Here is a 20,151-nt window from a genome sequence, read left to right as displayed (position 1 = left end):
TCCCTGTGCTCGAGAAAATCACAGTGCCACAGACAGTTCTCTGTGCTCTTGGTCAGTTAACACACACTGAAACAGACCGGCCTGTACTTTGAAAGTATTTCTGAAACAACAGAACAGACAATTGGGAGTTAGATTTCACTCTGCTTCCTATGTCTCTATCTTTTATTTTGTGTCCCCCTCTGTATGTGTGCGCATGTGTGTGTAGTTTCTCATATAAGAGAAACTATGATATTTAAACTGGTGTGTCCAACTTACTTCACTTAACGTTAGGTCTCAAGGTTCACCTATTTACCTAGAAATGCCTCAAGCTCATCCTTCTTTATGGCAGAGTAGTACTCCATTGTGAATAAGTACCAGATTTTCTTGACCCATCCATCGGTTTGTGGGCACATATACTACTTCATTTAGACTACTGTTTTCTTAGTTCATTGAAGAGAAAGTTTGGTGCTTTTATCTCTGTTTCTTCTTTGTAAGAGTCTTTTTGTCTATGATTTATATGTACTCTAAGTGACATCTTGGTCATTCTTTTAAGATTATGCTACACAGTGTATTAACTATGGTTAGTCTCTATTTTGGTATGACATTTTGTTTTACTTTTCGTAGGAAAAATGTTAAGCATACATAAATTCTGCTCCTCTAGGTATTTTAAAATCTATAACCAGAGTAGCAGAGAGCTTACCTGATTTTATCATTAGAAACACAAATGCCATTAAGCCGGTAGACACTGAGGATTCAGGGAGCCTACCTCCTCAGGGCTCACCGGGAACCAGGGCAGCCCTGAGCTGCACTCTGAGGACAGGAGGACAGGAGGACGGCAGGACAGCCGCTGGGACCGTGCCTGGGGTCAGCAGGACCTGGGATGGCGGGGGGCGGAGCTGGAACTTCCAGGGGAGTCATCCTTCGAGGCTTTGGGTGAGCAGCAGGGCTCAAGGGGGACAGTGCACCATGCCCAGAGTGTCCCCCGGGCCTTCAGACAGCTTGGTGACACCTGGCGGAGCTGCATGCCAGCCTTGGAGCAGAGAGCAGGGTGCCGGAGTGGACCAGCATGGGGAGGGCCTTGCCAGGGCCGGGATGGGCATAGGCCTCCACTCCTGGGCTCTGCTAGGGCCTCGGCCAGCCTCATGCCAGGAGCCTCAGAGGTGTCCCTGCTCCAGCGGAAGGCACGGATGCACGGTGCGCATCACTGACGGCAGTGGGAGTCTGCCTCGCCTTAGCTCACCGGCCCTGCTCCCAGGGCACCATCACAGCCGCAGTCCTGGGCCTGGAACGCCCACACCCTGCTTCAGCCTCCCACCAAGCACGCCCTGAGCCTCAGGCTTGCTGTCCTGCTGGGGCCCAGCATCTGTTATAAAGCAGGAAGGAGCCAGCTACCCGCTACCCACACCAGCTCCGCCAGAGAGCGTCTGTCCCTGTCCCTGTCCCCTGTCCCTGTCCCTGTCCCCTAGCTCTCTGTACCCCAGTGCCAGTCCAGCAACCCCAACACTAGGGCTCAACAGACAGCTCTTTGCTTCCTCTGGTCAGACAACACCTGCTTCTCCTGCCCTGGCTGCCGCTGCCATTGTGGGCACTGCAGGGGCTTGGCGGTCCCTCGGGACACAGCGCACCCTGCCCAGTCCTCCCCCCACTCAGCCTCCGTCTTGCTCTCACCCACCGTCCCCTGGACTCCTCTTCCCACCTCCGCATGCAGCACTGGGCTCAGCCCACACGGAGGCCTCAGAGTCTACCCCACCCTGAGGGAGCCCTGGAAATGGGAAGCTACCAGGGGACCCAGCTCCCAAGATCAAGGGATTATTAATTTTTGAGATTTGCCTTAGTTTTTGGAGACTATGAAACTCTTTTTGAAGAAGGATTTTTGTTTATGAGACTTTAAAGGTACTTTTGCTGAGATGTGACCCACATGCCCTGGAAATGCCCAACTTGAAGGGCAGTCAGTCATTGAGCTGCCCCCACCTCTGACCAGGAGGTGCCATTAGTAAGCAGGGAGCAGTGTGGGCTAGGGGTTGGGGTTGCCATTTGGGGCTCATGCTTCCTCTTCGAGAGCCTTCGACTTGGGCTGCGCATGCAGCCCCGGCTGTACCCTGCCTCTCTCCTGCAAATTGGTGCTGGTGGCTCCCAACTGGTGTGAGCACCAAGCGCTGCCTGAGAGCACCTTGCTCACCTCGAAGCCCCAAAGCCCTGTGTGGACAGGGACCCTGGTCCTGGAGGGGAAGGGGGTGGGTCCCCAGCAATGGCCCGGGCCGCCTCAGGCTGTTTCCCAGGAGGAGGTTTCCCCGGTGCATTTTTCCACTTGGTCCTAACAGGAGAGTCCCGGGGCCGCCTTTCTCTACTGCAGCAGGAGGAGCAGGGCACTCAGAGCCCAGGCAGGCTCCTCTGCACTCGGCCCGCTGGTCTCAGCCTCCACCTCGGACAGTGTGCAGCTTAACTGAGTGCAGCGGTGCCGGGTGCAGATCCCGAAAGCCACTTGCTGTGGTCACACAGGTGCGCCTCGAACTTTGCTTTGTGATGAGGGTCTCTGCGCCCAACTCACGAGCGACCCGGTGAAGTCAGGGCCACAGTAGGGGCCCACGGGAGGACGCCTTGGGCCCTGTGACCTGACGCGGCTTTCTGCCTCCCTCCAGGAGTTCCTGGCCGCTGCAGAGGGAAGAATCTAATTACAAAGGAAAGGATGTTTTCCTAGAGTTAGCTCAACCTGCTCGAGCCAGCTGTCACCTTAAAGATTTCATAAACAGGAGGGGACGTGCTCACCTTTGAGATAAAACATGTTGAATGAAGTTGTGATGCGTTATCTTGCATGCGTAAGAAATGACGGACTTCCATGAGAAGTGAGAGTCTAGAAGAGACAGGGTTCAGGTGAAATGTCTGGTTTATACTGAAATAGAGTTGGTTTTCTTGTTTTTTAGAGATTTATTCTAAAGACGTCTGCAGTCCACCCCCTGCAGGTACAAATATGGGCCTTGCAGTAACTTGGGCCAAGGTTGAGTTCACACCCTGCTCCTTTTCATTCCCTTATTAGCTATGATTTGGGGCAATTTATTATATTTCTAACCTTTTGTTTCCTCCCTTGCAAACTAGAGACAAAAGTTTCTCTCTTAGAAAGTTGTAAGGAGACAGACACAGGATGGAGGGGGATCGTTTCCTAGCACATAATTAGTACTTAGCAAACACGAGGCCTTGTGATGATATCGAAGATTAGAATCTTGAGTAAACAAGAACTCTGGGGACAATTTATAACAACTTCAGAATGTCTCCGTGGTGGGGAACCTATGGCAAGCATGCCACAGTGGGCTCTTTGTACACTGAAAGCTCTAAAAGGTTTGCCATCGCCGGTCTAAATGCTCCTAAGCCAGGGAAATGCGACTGCAGGCATTGTGTTTGTCATCCTGCGACGTGGCTTCCTGGCATTCTTAACTCTGGTACTTCCTGTCTAGCACCCCACCTTGTAACTTGTGTCTGTCCTACAAGGCCCCAAGCTGGTGGCCAGTGGCAGGTTGGGTCCACATGGATCCAGGTGGTCTCTAGTTAACAGTTCTATAGTGAGCTCCTGGGGTTCTTCAAAACACTTTCTGATAAACAGGTTTGTGCCTGAGCTTTAAGTCAGATTCTGAAGTTGCAGACACGTTTGAGAGTGACAGGGTGACACAGGCTATCTATTGCATTTGTAAAATTCTCAGATGAATCCTTGAAAACAAATTAGGAGTCACTAAGAGTTAAAAAGGTTAAAAATAATTGTCTCCCCTAACTGACTTAGGTAGAATAAACTGTAGTACATAAAACAATCATCTCTCATCTGCACTAGTGAAGTCTCCTAGACTACTGCTCTTAAACTCTAGTGTGCACTCTAGGGTTACCCGAAAATCTCACTGAATGTAAAATTTGACGGGACGCTCCTGGGACAGGGTGGGTGAGTTTTCTTCCTTTCTGACAAAGTCCAATGCTGGGCAGGTGGTGGTTGGTAATAGACTTCAGGTGAGCAGCACCAAGACCTCAAGCTGCAAGGAGGAGCTGTGTTTCCCTCTGGCTGCTCTGTCTTCCGTCGCCGATCTCTGCAGCTGCTGCTCAGTGTCACAGTGGACTCACCACTGGATGGATGCTCGGGCTGGCTTTGTGCTTTGTCCTCATCTCACTGCCCGACCATGCTCTGTGTCGGTGTCAACTTCGCAGCTTCCTGGTGCCTTCTGCAGTTGACATGCAAATGTCTGCATACTGATTCCTCCTGGAGTTGTTCCTCCCTCACACTTCCATTAGGGGCTTCTCTAAAAGCACTGCAACCTCTCTCCATTGCCCTTCACCAAAATGCAGGTCTCAAGCTGCTGTTGGCCTTGTGGCCAGGAAGATAAGGAAATCACAGAGTCAGGTTCCATCTCTCAGCCTTGAGGGACACCTTGGTTGCAGCAGGAGAACTAACCCTCTGCCCAGGAGTGTCGCTAGCGTCACTTCTCCGCACCTTTCCCTAACCTCTTTCTGCTCCCCTCACGCTGTCCTGGGCCCCTCACACAGGTAGGTATGTGGCATCCTTCCATCTCCCCTGCTGGTCTTCAGGAACACTATCTCAAATCACCAGTGGCCAGTTTATCTGGATCCTCCTCTTTTGGTGGAAAAAGATTACTAATGTCTACAATTAGTATTATCTCCCTAGATATAACTGACATATATTCTCTGTCTCTACTCTGAAAGCTGTAAAATACTGATAAAAGAAACTAAGGAAGACAATTAAAATGGGAAGATAGCCTTGCTTGAGGATTGGAGGAATTAATATCTTAAATATTCATACTATCAAAAGTGATTTGCAGGCTCAATGCAATCCTGATCAAAAGCCCACCATCATTCTTCACAGAAACATTTCTTAAATCCTGAAATTTGTATGGCACCGTAGAAGACCCTGAGCAGGCAAAGAAACCTTGAGCAAAGGAACAAAGTAAGAGGTGTCCACATCCTGATTTCAGAATCTATAGAACCAGTAATCAAAACAAAGCAGTATTGACATGTTTGAAAAGACACTGACTGAAACCAGTGGAGCAGAGAGCCCAGAAATAACCTCAGAGGCACACAGTGGGATGACATTTGATAAGGGCACCAAGGGTGCACAAAGAGGCAGAGAATCCTCCTCAGTGATGAGGGGGACTTCCCATTAACATGGAAAAGGATGTGGGAAAACCCTTGTCTCCCATCACAGCAGAAATCAGCCCGGAAGGGACTAAGACATAAACATAAGGCCTGAAATGCTAAAAATCCCTGAGGAAGACAGGGGAAAGCTCCTTGGCTTTGATATTGGAAGTGACTGTTGTTGTTGTTGTTGTTGTTGTTTTGAGACAGTGTCTCACTGTGTAGTTCAGGCTAGCCTTGAACTCACTGTGTAGCTCAGGCTGGCCTCAAACTCAAGGCAATTCTCCTGCCTCACCCTCCTCAGTGCTGGGATTACAGGCATGCACTAAGCGATTTTTTGTATCTGATCCCAAAAGCACAGAGAACAAAAGTACTAATAAGCAAGTGGAACTACATTAAGCTGAAAACTTTCTGCACAGCAAAGGTGACATCAAAGTGAAAAGACAGTCTATGGAATAGGAAAATACATTTTCAAACAACATGTTCAATAAGGGGTCAATGTCCAAGATATACAGAGAACTCATACAGTACAATGGCAAAAAGTAAATAACCTGATTAAAAATTGGCAAAGGGCATGAGTAGACATTTTTCCAAAAAAAGACATACAGGTGGCCAACGGTGTATAAGAAAGTGCTCAACATCACTAATTGTCATGGAAACTTAAGACCACAGTGAGTCGTCACTTCACACCACGAGGAAGGGCACAATCAAAAGGAAAGAGAGAAACTGAAAAGGGTATGAGGAAAAGATTCCTTATGTGCTCTTGGGGCAACTGTAAATTGTAGAGACCAATATAATGGGTCCTCAAAAAATAAAAATGGAATTACCATATCATCCTGCAGTCCCAGCTCTGGGTATATACACCACAGAGATGAAAATCAGTATATCAGAGACCTCTGCAGTAGGCTCTGATCTCCTGCTCAGTGCTACAGCACAAGGCTGAGGAAAAGCTAAAAGACAGAACTAAAGAGACAGAGAAACTGGGGAGCCAGGATGGCCAGTGCTGCTTAACCACCAAAGGCACTGGTCCATCCAAGCCACTGATTTTTATTGGTAATCAATTGGGGTAACAGCGAGCTACCTGCAAGGGCCGCACTACATGCGAGAGTACACAGTTGTGCAGTTTCTGTGGAAATTAATGTAAGCAAGGCTCATAAAGGACAATACAAAGCATTCTTTAATTAGGAACACAATAGACAAAATATATGGTTGTAATTAGAACATTATCTTTCTAGTTAGAAGGTTTTAATTGTGGGAACAGAATCTGGGTAGGCTTCCACTGAACTCACTTCTATAAACAAGCCAACTGAACTCTTAAGCCTACACTGCTTACAGCCTGCTTTGGGCATAATCAATATTGTGGTCCCCCCATCAGTATCTCAAAGAGAGATCTGTACTGCCATGTTTATTACTAATCACAGTAGCCAAGATCCGGAAACAACCTTAGTGTCCACATACAGGTGAATGGACAAGAAAATGTACACACACACACACACCCCTTATATCACCTGCAGCAACACAGCATGGAGCTGGAGGACATTATGCTTTGTGAAACAAATGAGACACCAAAAGACAAATACTGTGTGATCTCGCCTTTCTGTGGAACCTACAAAAGCCAAATTCATGTAGGCAGAGTTAGAACAGAGATTGCCAGGGAGGAAGTGGAGCGATGCTGCTCAGAGAGGAGAAGCTCTCAGATGTAAGGTAAAATTCCTGGAGCTCTAACACACGACATGTTAGCTATCTATATTTATAGGACTGTTCATGTGCTTGTTGTTTGCTAAGACCCTGGATCTTAGTCCACACACACACACACACACACACACACACACACACACATACACACATACACACACGAGTCTGAACTGTGTGCAGTGCATGTGTAGGCAAGTGGATTGTCACCTGCAACCCAGAGAAGGAAATGGAGGGACCCCGCCGCACCAGGCAAAGTCCCCAGGGTTGTCAGCAACAGAGGAGAGTGGACCCTGTCCCCAGCAGACTGGGGCTGCCTTCCTTTGTTTAACCCCTGTTAAAGAGGAAAAACAAATGCATACTGCATTTGAGGCAAGTCATTCTTTTTTGTCTTAGAGTCAAATCCTGACAAAGCAAATAAATTACCTTTCAAGTTCACATTTTTTTGCATAGAACAAAACTCAGTCCATTTTAAAACATGTAATGCATTTTTGCACCATGAGACTACATAAGCCAAGTTGTACAGAAGGGGAATATTAGCTTTACCAGTTATGTTTTATAGATCTTATCAGAGTGCATTTAAGTGAGGATTTGTGTAAAATTTTACAACAATATTTTCCACATTAAATCCTTCAGTATGCTTTATATATGTTTTGAAGATTAGAATGTTTTGATTTTTAGTAGAATGGCTGGTTTTACTAGTGACATTTACAGGCATGTGAGATTACAAGTTCTTTGAGTTGAAGAATGAGGTCACTGTGTTTCAGTCTAGCCTAGCATGAAGTCGTTGCTCAATAAACAATTGGTAAATAAAAATCTAAAGAGCACTAAAAGTGGGTAAGGAATGTGTATGTATAGGTTAGCTACATAATTCAGAATTATTTTCATCTACATTAGAAGCAAGAATTGCTATTGTTAAAAGTTTCTGTTTTTCCCATCATTCTGTGTCAGAGTATACTGTTCATCAGTTTAAATGTCCATTTTAATATTTGGATGGTGGTATAGGAAAGCTTCAGCTCCTCAGAATGCCTTTCACTTGGCAAGCCTGTTAGTGTCAATCCTTAGCCAAAGGCCCCGTTAATACACATCAATGCATTTTACACAAGCAGGCAAGGCACGCAGAGCATATGGCATAGCTCTACTTTGATGAAATAGAGTCAAAGTTTAGCCATCAAACAGACTTCATGGGCTGGTGACTGAAAACCAGCTGTCAGGCTATGAAATCGAAAAGCATTCCATTAAATCCACAGCGTCATTTGATGAGGAACAGAAACCGGGACACAGGTGTTTCCACCTGTTTTCTCCCCACCTGCCCATAGCCGGGACCTGCTCCGTCTGTACCTCCCAGCCAGGGACACTCGGGGCACCCCAGCTGGGAGGGGCAGCAGACAACTGCTGCAGGCTGCAGGGCCACACAGGGAGGGACATGAAGGCAGTGACCTGGAGTCAGTGGGTTGTCTCCCCCGAACTGCGCTGTCAGAGGTGCAGGAGGCCCCCCATCCTGTCGGGGAGGGGCGGCAGTCGCCCAGCGTCCTCTCTGGGCCACACAACCCCTCTCGTACAGGAGGAAGGAGGAACGCATGCCGGCCTCCCGCCTTCCCTCCACACCCCTGGTGATTAACTTGGAGCGACCTGTTTCGTATTTTGGGATGGGCAGGGAGGGGAGCCGTGTGGTGACCCTCAGACATGCTGGTCAGACACTGGGCTACCGAACACCCACAGAGAAAAGCAGAATGCAGGATGTGATGCCACTGTCCTTCTTAACCTCCGGCTGTCTGGCAACCCTCCTACTACCCGCCTCAGGGCAAGGTAATTAAAGTACTTTGTCCTAAATGGTGTGCTGTGCGCCTTTGACAGATGTGAGAGCAGGTGTGCGATTAACCCACTTACTCTGCTGCACTCAGAAAGCGGCTGACAGCAGGAACAAAGCTGCGTGGCTTCTCAGCCTCCAGTGTGGCCTTGCTAGCAGTGTGCATGTTTGGACCCGACCCGCTGGCTCTGCTGCCTGCTTCTCCAGGGCAGTGGGCCTGCTGGGTCCAGGGAAGAGAGTGCCAGACGCCAGGTGACCCAGTCTATCAGCGCCGGACTCCGGCCGTGCCCGGTCAGGACCAAGGTGGCCCAAGAGGCATGTGCGGAACCTTCTCCGCCTGGACTCAGGCTCCCCCGGAGCTCTGTGCCATCTCACGGGGCTCTGGGCTCATGCCATTTCGATGGGAGGCTTCCTTCCGTATGCTGTCTGGTCCCGTGCTGCAGAGCGATGACCAGCTTCCTGCCATCGCCTGCCATGGGGTTCGGGGCTCAGACTCTGCATCCTCAGGGCAAGGCTGGGCTCTGACCGCTGTGCTGAGCTTCGTCCTCGCTCACAGGTGAGGCTCAGGGACCACAGGCAGCGCCCGGCCTCTGTCCCTCCAGCCACATGCGCCCTCTTCAAGGCTCGGCGAGTCAGACAGGGACACAGTGCACAGGTCCCTGCCGCAGCTCCGGGCGGCGGAAGAGAAACTCCAGAATCAGAAATCCGCACAGCAAAGCGTGGCACGGAGCACCCTTTCCGCTTGTCACACAGCGGTCCTCCCCGAGTTCGTGGCTCCAGCAGAAATGAGTGCACGGCACCTCCGGCCGTCCCTGCAGGGGGAGGTCCCGGCGTGGGGTCTCCGGTCAGCATTGCTCCCAGGAGGCCTCGGGCCTTGTCAGCACGCTGGTCCATAGCCGAGTTGCTGTCCTGGGCCGAGGACCTGGTTTCCCCAGAGCAAGCCTCGCACGGGGAAGGTGAGACCACCAGATGCCGGGAGGCCTGGGAACAGCACAGCCTGCTGGTCCCGGGCTGTGCAGGGCATGGGCACCAGGAGTCAGGATCCCTGTGCCACCCACAGGCGCTGGACAGCGAGTGTCGGCCCCGCTGGTCTTTTTAAGGTGGCATCGGCAGAGTCTGTCGGGACAGGGTTTGCCTTTTGTGTGGAGTTGGAACCAAAATCCTGACAATGTGGGTGCACCTGATGTTCTTCCTTCTGCTCTCTGTCAAGCACCTGCTCAGCCCTGCACCACGTGACAGACAAGCACTAAGTCACTGGATCCCCCAACCCTGTGAGGGAGACACAACTACCCCCTTTTACTGACGAGGAGACTGAAGTCAAAAGGCTCTTCTCCTGGAGCGCACAGTGAACAGAATAGCCGAGCGTCCAGGGTTCCAGCATGAGCCCTGCCGGCTCAATACTCACCATGAAGCACACGCGGGAGATCGACACAGGCTCAGTCGCCAGAGAAACACACTAAGAATCCGCTTACATGTCCCAGGCCGTGCGTGCAGAGGCCTCCAAGGGCCTCCAACCCTGCCTCAGCTGGGCCTTTGCTGGACAGAGGAGGTTCCTCTCTGCATGGCATATCCACACCACCTGGGAAGTCCATATGAAAGCAGAGTCTCAGGGCCCACCTGGCTCTACCGTGTCTGAAACCCCCCTAGAGCAGAGCCCAGGTGAACTGAATGTTCTCTCTGTGCTGAGAAACGGGCTCCGGAAGGCGACTGTGCAGAGCAAGGGACAGAGCCAGGCGTGGTCTGGGCCGTGGTTTCTGGCCCTGTGATGCACACAGAAATTCTCTTCCAATGAAGACCGTCTCCGAAGATGGTCAGTCACTGCTATTAATTCAATTTTTATTGACATCCTTACTATTTTTGGGTCAAGATGACACACGGGTTCACTTGCTGCAACAGGAGAACCAACAGCACACACGATAACAAGTAATCCTACAGACACATGCATGATGATAAATTAGTCAGTTATACGGGAAGCGTGTCTGTCAGACATCCCCAGCTTTCAGGTTAGAAATACACCTCTAGAGTTCAAGCCTCCCTCCCCAGCCCTGTTCCTATCCTTGCTTTTCAGACACAGCAGGCTGCATCCCGTGCGCGGCCTTGGACTCCCGAGGGCTGCTTCCCTCAGCTTTGGCTATGCACGGGGAATTCCAGCTGCTCCCACCCTCCCGCTGGCTGGGCGCTTGCAGCCTGTGTGCCTGCGCATTGTGGAAGTCTTTCCCGAGCCCCCTCTCTGGGAGCTGTCTGTTCCCACCCGGGCTGCACCTCTCGGCCCTGCCCTGCGCCGCCTCTGCATTTGGCCCGGAGCTGCCCACAGCACATCTGGCCTCCTGCACCTCACAGCTGCCCCTCCCTGCCCAGCCCCGCACCCACCCTCACCAGGGCCCACTCAGCTCGGCGTCTCTCCCCAGCCACTTACAACCATGCTTCAGCCCAGTTACGCGTTCACTTAGTTAGTAATACTTTTTCTCTGTTTAGGGAGCATTGTGTGTAAATGTTTTGATCACAATCTAAAAAAACTCATTTCCATAGTGATACAATGTAACACATATAGCTCATGCAAAAACGATGGAGCATGGGTACAGAAAGATCTGGACGGGGACAGGGTGATCGCCTGGAACTTGCTTGCTCTCTGTGTGTGCTGTACGCAGCGTGGTATATGCATGGTGTGAACACACATTCCCAGTCTAGTCCCAGTGCTGTACTTCTTCGTTATGACCACTGATGTGGCCGACCCGGCAGTTCAAAACACTGTTCTTAAAGGGAAGATACAACCAGAAACCTTTCCCTCCCATTTACAGTTGAATGCTCAGTTCTGATACAAAAACAATCATTGATAAGAAAATAAGTTGTATTCCTGTCCCAGCTCCTGACAATGAATATAATCATCTTGTATTGCAAACAGGTACTCATAAAAAGAAAAACTAAAAGATAAAATATACTGCATGGTACAACCTTGCAGAAGAGGTACTCCATATATACTCACATTCATACATTGTCAATGTAGTAGAGAATATACACAATTTCCCAAATAACATTTAAGAACATGACACAATTTGGGGCCTGTTTTCTGCTTACTAGAGTCTTTTAAATATATACAATTAAAATATTACATTTAGGCATGATTTTTTATCTTAAGACTAATTAAGCTGTTCCAGGGTGGGCTGGGAGGGTGACTCAGTGGTAGAGCACTTCTCTAGCGTGTGTGAAGCTCTCAGTTCATTTTCGTCACCACACACACACACACACTCGCGCACGCGTGCACAGAAACATAAGCCAGGTGTGGTGGCATGCATCTGTAATCCCAGCACTGTGGGAGGCTGAGGCAGGAGGATCACAAATTTCAATCCAACTTAGGCAATTTACCAACTTACCAAGATCATGTCTCAAAAGGAAAAATTTTTAAAGGACTAGGGATGCAGCTCAGTGTGAAGGCCCCAAGTTCAACCCCCAGGACTGCACACACACACAGATATTCATAGTTAATCATGAATGGAGCATTTGAATACAAAAAGCTTAGTCCATCCTAATTTCTAGAAGGAAAACAGCACAGGCACTGTCATGGAAATGAAGTTGGCATTGGCTCATAACAAGGCAGGTGAGGTAGCTGCAGGTTTCATCGGTCAGTGTCAGAAGCATGTATTCGTATTTCCATTTCCCCAGCCTTCTGCTGTTCATCTTTCAGCCATGTGCATCTGGGAAAATAGGGCAAAAAAGATAAAGCAGTGATAGAATCTCGGCTAGATGTTTCTTATTAGTGGTCTCTGAAGGAAAAGAAGTTTAGAGAAATAACAAATTGCAAGTCATTTTTAAAATCAGTTTAGAAAAAACTCAATTGAAACAGGAAATAGAAATATGTTAATGGCACAGCCCTAGATACTAATTGCTGCCTGGCTGCCCCTTGTGGATATGAAAGAAGATAAAATTATTTAGGAACAAATGAACATTATCTAAGCCACTGGAACTTTAATTGCAAAACTTGTAAATTTAGTTATCTTCTTCTTAAATCAAAGTCATTGCAAGTCCAGCAACACATGCAGACGTGCAGGCATCACCAATTCACAGCTATGTCAGTCATACTTTGGTGGAAAATCCTTATCTTTGTTTGGAGTTTGCTGATGCCCAACCAGTGAAAATAGAGTGGCTCCTTGACTTACAAACTCAATTCAAGTTGTAATTCAAGTTGGTTGTAACCCAAGTTGGTCAGTGAAGGCTCAGGCTCCTTTACTCAGCCTTCAAAGTCTCTCTCCTGTATGCAGGCAGATCTCAGTGTCCTGAGAGAGACACTGGCCCAGGATTTCTCCATGAACCCCACACAGGAAAGGATGCTGTCATGTTCCCTCCAGAGCTCTTTAAGGGTTAAATCTATCTGAGACCATCTGGAAGCACAAGCAGCCAGCATTTGGGTTGTGACTCAAGACTTTGGTCATAAATTAAAACTAAAATTTGGGTTGTAATCCAAGTTGTTCATATTCAGTCCGGTCATAACTGGAGGGTCCACAGTATCTGAGCAACAAAGGAAGACTGACTGGGAGGGAGGTTGTGACTGCCACTGTGTCAGCTTTCCAGCACTCTCTGACCAGCAGCGGGAGAAACCCGTCTCCCGCTCCTCAGAGCTATATTTGGGCCTGGGAAGCTCTGAGGTACCCTCCTGCGGGTTCATCCGCTCACTCGGTCCCTTGCCTGTGTTCTGAAGGAGACTCAAGCAGCAGGGGAAAGGAGCGCCTACCCCTCCACGCCTCAGACAGCACTTTTCCAGCACGAGGAGAGCAAGGTCGTGTGAGTACCACTGGCAAGACCCTGGGGAGAATGGTGAGCACCGCATGGCTCACTCGTGCAGAAGGCCCGAAGACTGAGCCCAGGGAAGCAGAAAGAGAATGGCAGTTCCACGCTGGGGTGAGCCAGGCAAGGCAGGAAGAGTTACAGCAAAGACCACGTGTTTCTGGTGCTCTGCTTACGAGGGCGACTACAGAGAACAGTCACATACTATTTCAAAGGCTAAAAGAAAGGATTCTGTGTCTCCACTGTAAGGAAAGTACAAATGCATGAGGAGATAGAAACGTTTGCCCTGATTTACACAGAGTATGAGTGTATCGAAGCACCACATGCTTCTTCAGAAATAGGCACAGCTGTCAGGGTCAACTTTAGACGAATAAATAGAAAAGAAGGACTGAGCAGTGGGTGGAGGAGTAACCTCAGACTCACGTCAGCCCCGTGCCTATGGCTGCATTTCGGTACCAGAGGGGTTGTTGGGCCTCAGCATGGGGGAACCTAGAGGTCTGGCGGTGGACAGAGGAGGAGAGGGGAAGGGAGGGGCTTCCGTCTCTCCGGGGGACTGTTGGCAGAGTCCGGTTCCTCAGAAGTAATCAGCCTGAAGGCCTCGTCCTTCTGGCAGCCATTGATGCCCTCCATCCCCCACAGACGGGCTCCCGGCAGGCACACTCTCGGCTTTTTCCAAGTATGCACCGCAGGACAGCAATGTGCGAGTCTGCAAAGGAAGTTCATCGTCTCCTGCCAGCCCCACACAGGGTCAGTGACCCATAATTTTTGTATTCTCGCCCTTAGAGGCAAGTCGTTAGGTCAAGTCTACTCAGCGGGAGAGGATTACCCCTGGTGTGAGCACCAGGAGATGAGGTCACCTGGGGCCGTTAGGGGCTGTGCACCCCGGAGCTGCTGACAGCACGAGCGTAGGGCAGCCGCTGGGCAAGAAATCTGTCCTCGGAGACATCAAGCAACCACCATTCCAGTCAGTGCCTGGGAAGTGGGAGGCTGCTTGCAAAGGGCTTACAGAAGGGCCTGCATCCCAGGGACAGGCCCTCCATCGGTGCTGCCGCTCCAGTGAGGGGGAGGCTTAAAGTCCTCACCAGAATGAGGGTTCGGGGCTGGAGCCTGAGCTGGAAGCCATCAGCAGACGCATTCTGAAGCCCTCTGAATTAATACTCTGTGTGCCACTGGTGAGCGACCTGGAAACTCTGTTTTTATCTTCTTGGGAGACATAGAACATAGGAAACAACATTTCACTAGATTCCAGAGGCCATGGCAAGATGATTTTCTCTTTCTCTATTAAAAATATATAATATTGTCTTTCTGAATGGAAAAGCAACTGTAAGAAATTTGGAAGATACAAGAAACACCAAGAACTTTAGAACTGCGCAGACTCATTACCCAGAAATCACATATGTGCTTATAGATGCGTTTTCACAAACTTGCATAATTTGTATAAGCACATTCACATCTTTAGTTGATGTGGTAATTAGCCAAAACGCTTTTCATGGGAAGACATTGCACTGCACGTATTCTACCGCTGCGTTATCGTGACTTTTTACGTCTCCCCTGTGTGTCATTTGGTTGCCCTCGCAGAGGCTGCATCCGCTGTAGGAAGTGTGCCGGGCCTGCCGCCTGGGGCTGTCGCTCTGCTTGGTGCGTGGCTCTGCTGCCGCCCGCGTGTGGCTGCCCCTCACTGGGCCTGCTCCCGCTTGTGGCTGCGGCCCGGGACGCTGAGACCCTGTAATTCCCTAACGCTGCTGACTGGCTCTCTGTTCCCAAGGCTGAGTTGGACACCGAGCTGCTTCCCCTGGCTCTGCCTGGGTCCTGGGGCTGTGTAGTAGCTGCCACCTCTCTTCTGTCGTCCCTGTCTCGCCCTGCTGGGCGCCCACGTGGTGCTGGCGCCTCCGCCCCTCTGGCACCCGCTGCCCCCGTGCCGCGCGCCTCCCGGCTCTGAACACGTGTCCCTGCCCGCATGGGCCTCGGGCGTCGTCTACTTAAGTCCCTGCCGAGGGAGGCCCGGCCCCGGTCACAGAAACCGGGCCGCCCGGCAGGGGCCACCGCTGGCAGGCGCGTGCGTGTCCGTGAGAGCCCGCAGCGCGCCTGTGTGGGGTGTGGTGCCCGGCTGGGTGTCCACGGTACCGGGTTCCGTGCGAAGCCATCGGGCTGCGCCCCTGGCTCCCGTGCGTCTCCCTTGGGCAGGAGATGCGACAGTGTCCTCTGCCCGGTGTCCGCCTCGCCCACCATGTCGGCGGGGCTGATCCCCACTGCCGCCCGGCCTCTCCCTCACGCAGGCCTCGCCCTCCGCTGCTGCGGTCTCTGTGTCCTGCAATTCTCCGCAGCTTCCTGCCCGCCCGGGAGTCCGGCTGCACGGCAGTGACTGGGGCGGGGGAGAGGGGCCCAGAGCGCCCCGGCAGAGGCACAGTGTTGTGCACCGGCGCACAATCCAGATTTACCCCTCCCGGGGCAAAGCCAGCTGCTGCCCCGCATCCCCTGCCCCGTCCCCAGAGATGTGTACGGAACCTGAGCCGCGGGAGCTGTACAGCGCAGCCGGACAAGGCGGAGTGGACGGGCCATTTCTGAGTGGAGGGACGGTCACACCTCCTAACTTCGATGATTGAAAGAAGAACAGAGAAACCACGGAGGGCAAAGAATTAGAGCATTGGGCTTTTCTGAACCTCTCATATTTTCCATGTCTTTATCTTTGTCACATTATTCATTATTTCTCTCAAACCATGATAGTTATTTCTCACAAACCATAAAGGTAGTCTCATGTTGGTAACTCATGGAAATCTACAGGTATATTTAGCCTTAAAATACTCAATATAACTGGTATTTTTCCCATCATTTCTCTTTATCAAGTTCATTCATCTATAGCATAACAGAGGTAGATAATTTCCATTATAAATAGACACTGGTATTTGCGAATACTTTGTCACTTATAATTTTAATTAATGTTTTGCTTAATTGAATTGGACCCAAGTTCATTGCTTTGAGATTTTTATCTTCTGCTAATTCTTATTCTTCACCTCTGTGAGAAATTGACATTGAAGCATTGAGGGCAATGCTTTTGGTATTCTTTAATTCGTTCCCATTTGCCTAGGCTGAATGTACACTTGTCACTAAAATGCTCCACTACCAAAGCAACACGACACTTTTGAGGGCACTGGAACAGCATGCAATGGCTGGACGCTGCCTAGCACAGGACTCCATGTCCAGCCTCCCTCCAACCACAGAGCGGTCTCCAGCAGCTCACTGACTGTTCAATAGGGGAAGTCTTGGGTTCAATGTTTACTTTTTTGTGAATAAGAAAAATAAACTGTTCATTCTTTTCATAGAAATTATGGCTTATCAACTTTTATTCCATTTAGGGTGAAAAAGCTTTATGACATTTAGCTTTTCACTTTTAACATTCTGATAATGTCATGTGCATCTTGGTTAGTGTTTGATAAGCAAATCCAACAGGGACCAGCTATCAAAGGTTTCAGATAACTGTGGCAAGTGTAAAGAACTCTTAGAATTTTACTCTTGCTAATCTTTACCTGCTTTTCTCATATTGAATTCTACCTTTCTTATAAGTTTAGACATCTTTAAAATGTGCTAATTGCTCATGCTTATTACCCTATTAAGCTTCTCAGCATCCTACTAGGTAAATCAATTTTAAACTAATTAATATTAAAAGAAGTTAAGGTACACAGAGGGTAAATGATTTGTCATACATATTCTCTATGCCATTGCTTTTAAAAGAATTATCAAGTTGAAATTTACATTGAGTAGAAAGAAGTGTTTGCATGGAGATTTAACTCCCATTTCCCTCCCACTTTGTGGAAGAAGGAACCCAGGAGACTGAGGACACTAAACTCTGCCTCAGGAGCTCCGAGTGAGCGCAGAGGAGCCTGCTGGGCGGTGGAGGTCTCTTCTCTCTTTGGCTGTTCCACCCAGAGGTGCCACCTTTTGGTAATGTTTTCAAAGGCTCACAGTACTGAGGGAGCAGCTGGGACGCGGGCAGATGTCACCTGCCCATGACCCAAGCCTTGCCAGGGGAATTTCAGACATCTGAACCAGGCTGTGACTCCTTAGACGAACCCGGACAAGTGCGTTCACCCAGGTGGTGCGGTTAGCTCTGCATGCCTCTCAGCCCTGCTGGCGGAGTCCGTGGCTCACCAGCTGTGCTGGGAGGAGGCCAGCTGCCTGACTGCCATTCAGAGCTGGTTTGGGTGACTGCGGTCTTGTTAGATTACGTACTCCAGAGAGGTGGGATGGCTGACTCCATTCAGATCACATTGCTGTGGACAAGTAAGCTAGAACAATAGAGATGCGCCACACTGTGTGCCAGACTCAAGCCCGTTTATTACAGCCGGCAGCAAGTGGACTAGCGCCCAGAAAGGTTCCTCGGCCATGGGAGGCAGTTTGATTCCTCCTTTTATGGCATGCTTTCAGTTGGGGAGAGCTCAGGGGAGCACAAGCGGAATCTTACAGAAGCGGAACCATGCCAGGTCAGTGGGGGGCACAAGGAAGTCTGACACACTAGGTGAGCTGTAAAACACCCTGCAACTGCAGTGAGTTTACTGCTAAGCAGCATGCGGGGTCTTGGGTGCTTTGTTCTTATGCAAGCACTTTGTTCGCGCACGGCTCCAAGATGGCGTTGAGGCCCAAGATGAGTGGGGTCGGCTCTCACAGCATGTTCTGACATAGTTGAGGCGTTTAGATCCTCACTTCGTGACTGTGCAGCAGTCACTGTTTGGAGGATCGGCCCGGCCCTCTTACCCTGCTGCTGCGGAAGCCCTGACGCCCCTGGCCCTCAGCTCTGCTCTGTAGGCTGCACATTCGGTGCCCAGAGCTGCACACCCCAGCAGCACGCATTGTGCGTGAGGCTGTATCCATCTGGTTCCTTAATTTTAAACTCTAAAGTTTGATGAAATGAATTTTTATTCTTCACCACTCTTATATGATCTACCTTCTTTAAAACAGACTTATGTACACTTGGATATGTGCTGCAGTCTGTGTAATATGAGTTTCTTTTTTTTGTACCAGTGATGGAACTCAGACCTTGCGCTCGCGGGGCAGGTGCAGTGCCACTGAGCTACATCCCCAGCCCTGTGTAATATGAGTTAGTTGCAGCTGAGGAAATAATCTTGAAGGCTGTTAGTTTTGTATTCTGTGAATTACTTTCCCTTGCAAAGCAGCATTTTCCAGAATTCAGGACGGTGACTCTGTCTTTTAAACATAATAACAGGACATATGACCTGACAAGTGAAGGAGAACTTCTGTACAAAGTGGGACAATATATACGAAATTAGAACAACTCCAGAGAAACAAGACTGTATGTCCAGCATAGCTGTAATACAACTAAGTATCAAGTAATCATTTGGTAAGATATTGAAGGTCTATCACAAAAATATTCTGAAAGTGTGAGATGATCTTTACTTTGCTTTTAAAAGTGTGCCTCACACCCACAAGACTTTCGCTCACTTATTTGGACACTTAATAAAGGTATTTACATATCTAGTCTGAAACAGAGACTGCTGAGCACTTGAGCCTAAGAGAGACATCATTCTTCCGGACTTACAAAGTGGTGCCAACCAAATATTCATACTGAGGTTAGGGAACAATAGTACCTGCTGTAAAACATGAGAACATAGCCTGCAAGGTATGTGAGAGAAGTATTTTGTTTCATCAAGAGATTCAGAAAAGAGTTTCCCTAAGGAAGTAATTTTTGAGCTGAGATTTCAAGAACAAGCGGGAGTTCACCAGCTGAAAAGGGCCAGGAAGGTCTATTTAAAAGAAAAACTTTCAAAGGGACAAATGGATAACAAAACACTTTCTTTTAAATTACTGATGTAAAGTGTTCAGCCCTGATGTTGGAAACTGTAGCCAATGATGCTTGGAGTTCACATTTCTCTGGCCTTGGCCTGCACTGAGATGACCCGCCGCCTGCGGACGCTCACTAGCGCTTTGGCGCGCCTGTAATAAACCTTTCTTCTGACTGTGAAGTTGTTCCCCTGGAAGCTGCTCTCACTGGCCACCTGCCATGGAGCCGCCTGGCTTCCGGGCTCCAAACCAGGAGTGTGTGTCCCTCTCTAGCTGTCGCCTACTGCGCTCCTGCTATTTCGGTCATGAACTGGTCTCCAGCTGGCAGGCTTGACATACATATTCAGTAGCATTGTTGTTGCATCTCTTACATAAGCTGCAAAGAGCTCACTCAACAGATGCTCCAAAATTTATAAAACTTGCAATTCTAAAACATTTGGTGCTTTGTCATAGAATCCCGGAGTCATAGCATCTCTCCTGGCTTTGGTGGATAGGACTGCTCAGGCCACATCCGTCTGCTTGTTCATCTGCCAGGTCCCCTCGGCCTGGGCCATGTTCCCAGCGAACAGAGGGGTGCAGATTCCTGGGGGGGTGCTCTCTGTCCTGCTCCACACAGCAGCACTGGTGGCAAGGGTCACGTAAGGCTGCATAGGGGCTGGGCCCAGCCCCTGAACTTCTACTGCAGAGTCTGCCTAGTGTGGTGTCTTTGATATTTTCTGGGGTCCTGATTAAAATCAGTGTTTAGATCCTGTGGAAATTAGAAGGTTTTGAATAAGATCTTGCAGTCAACTCGAGGTGTCCTGCATCACAGGCATGCAATGCAAGTTCTGCATCACTCTGATGTCCTCGCATCTGTGATGTCTCTACCTGAAGCCCCAAAATGGGTATGTTCATAAGACACGAATGGTAAAATACACAAGATGTGATAATAATACAGTGTATGTGCCGCAGACCAGCTGCAGTCAATGTCGATG

General features: G+C 49.5%; 1 protein-coding gene across 9 annotated transcripts in view; it reads left to right on the top strand.

Moving 5' to 3' along the window:
- The window catches only part of Unc13c (unc-13 homolog C), a 456,112-nt gene that overhangs the window by 334,359 nt on the left and 101,602 nt on the right, over positions 1-20,151 (top strand). The window lies entirely within an intron of this gene.

This window comes from Heterocephalus glaber, unplaced genomic scaffold (genome assembly GCF_053883595.1).
Source record: "Heterocephalus glaber isolate CG9 unplaced genomic scaffold, H.glaber_assembly_v1.0 deba00000122, whole genome shotgun sequence".
Taxonomy (NCBI): Eukaryota; Metazoa; Chordata; class Mammalia; order Rodentia; family Bathyergidae; genus Heterocephalus; species Heterocephalus glaber.
This window is presented reverse-complemented; position numbering and strand designations above follow the sequence as displayed.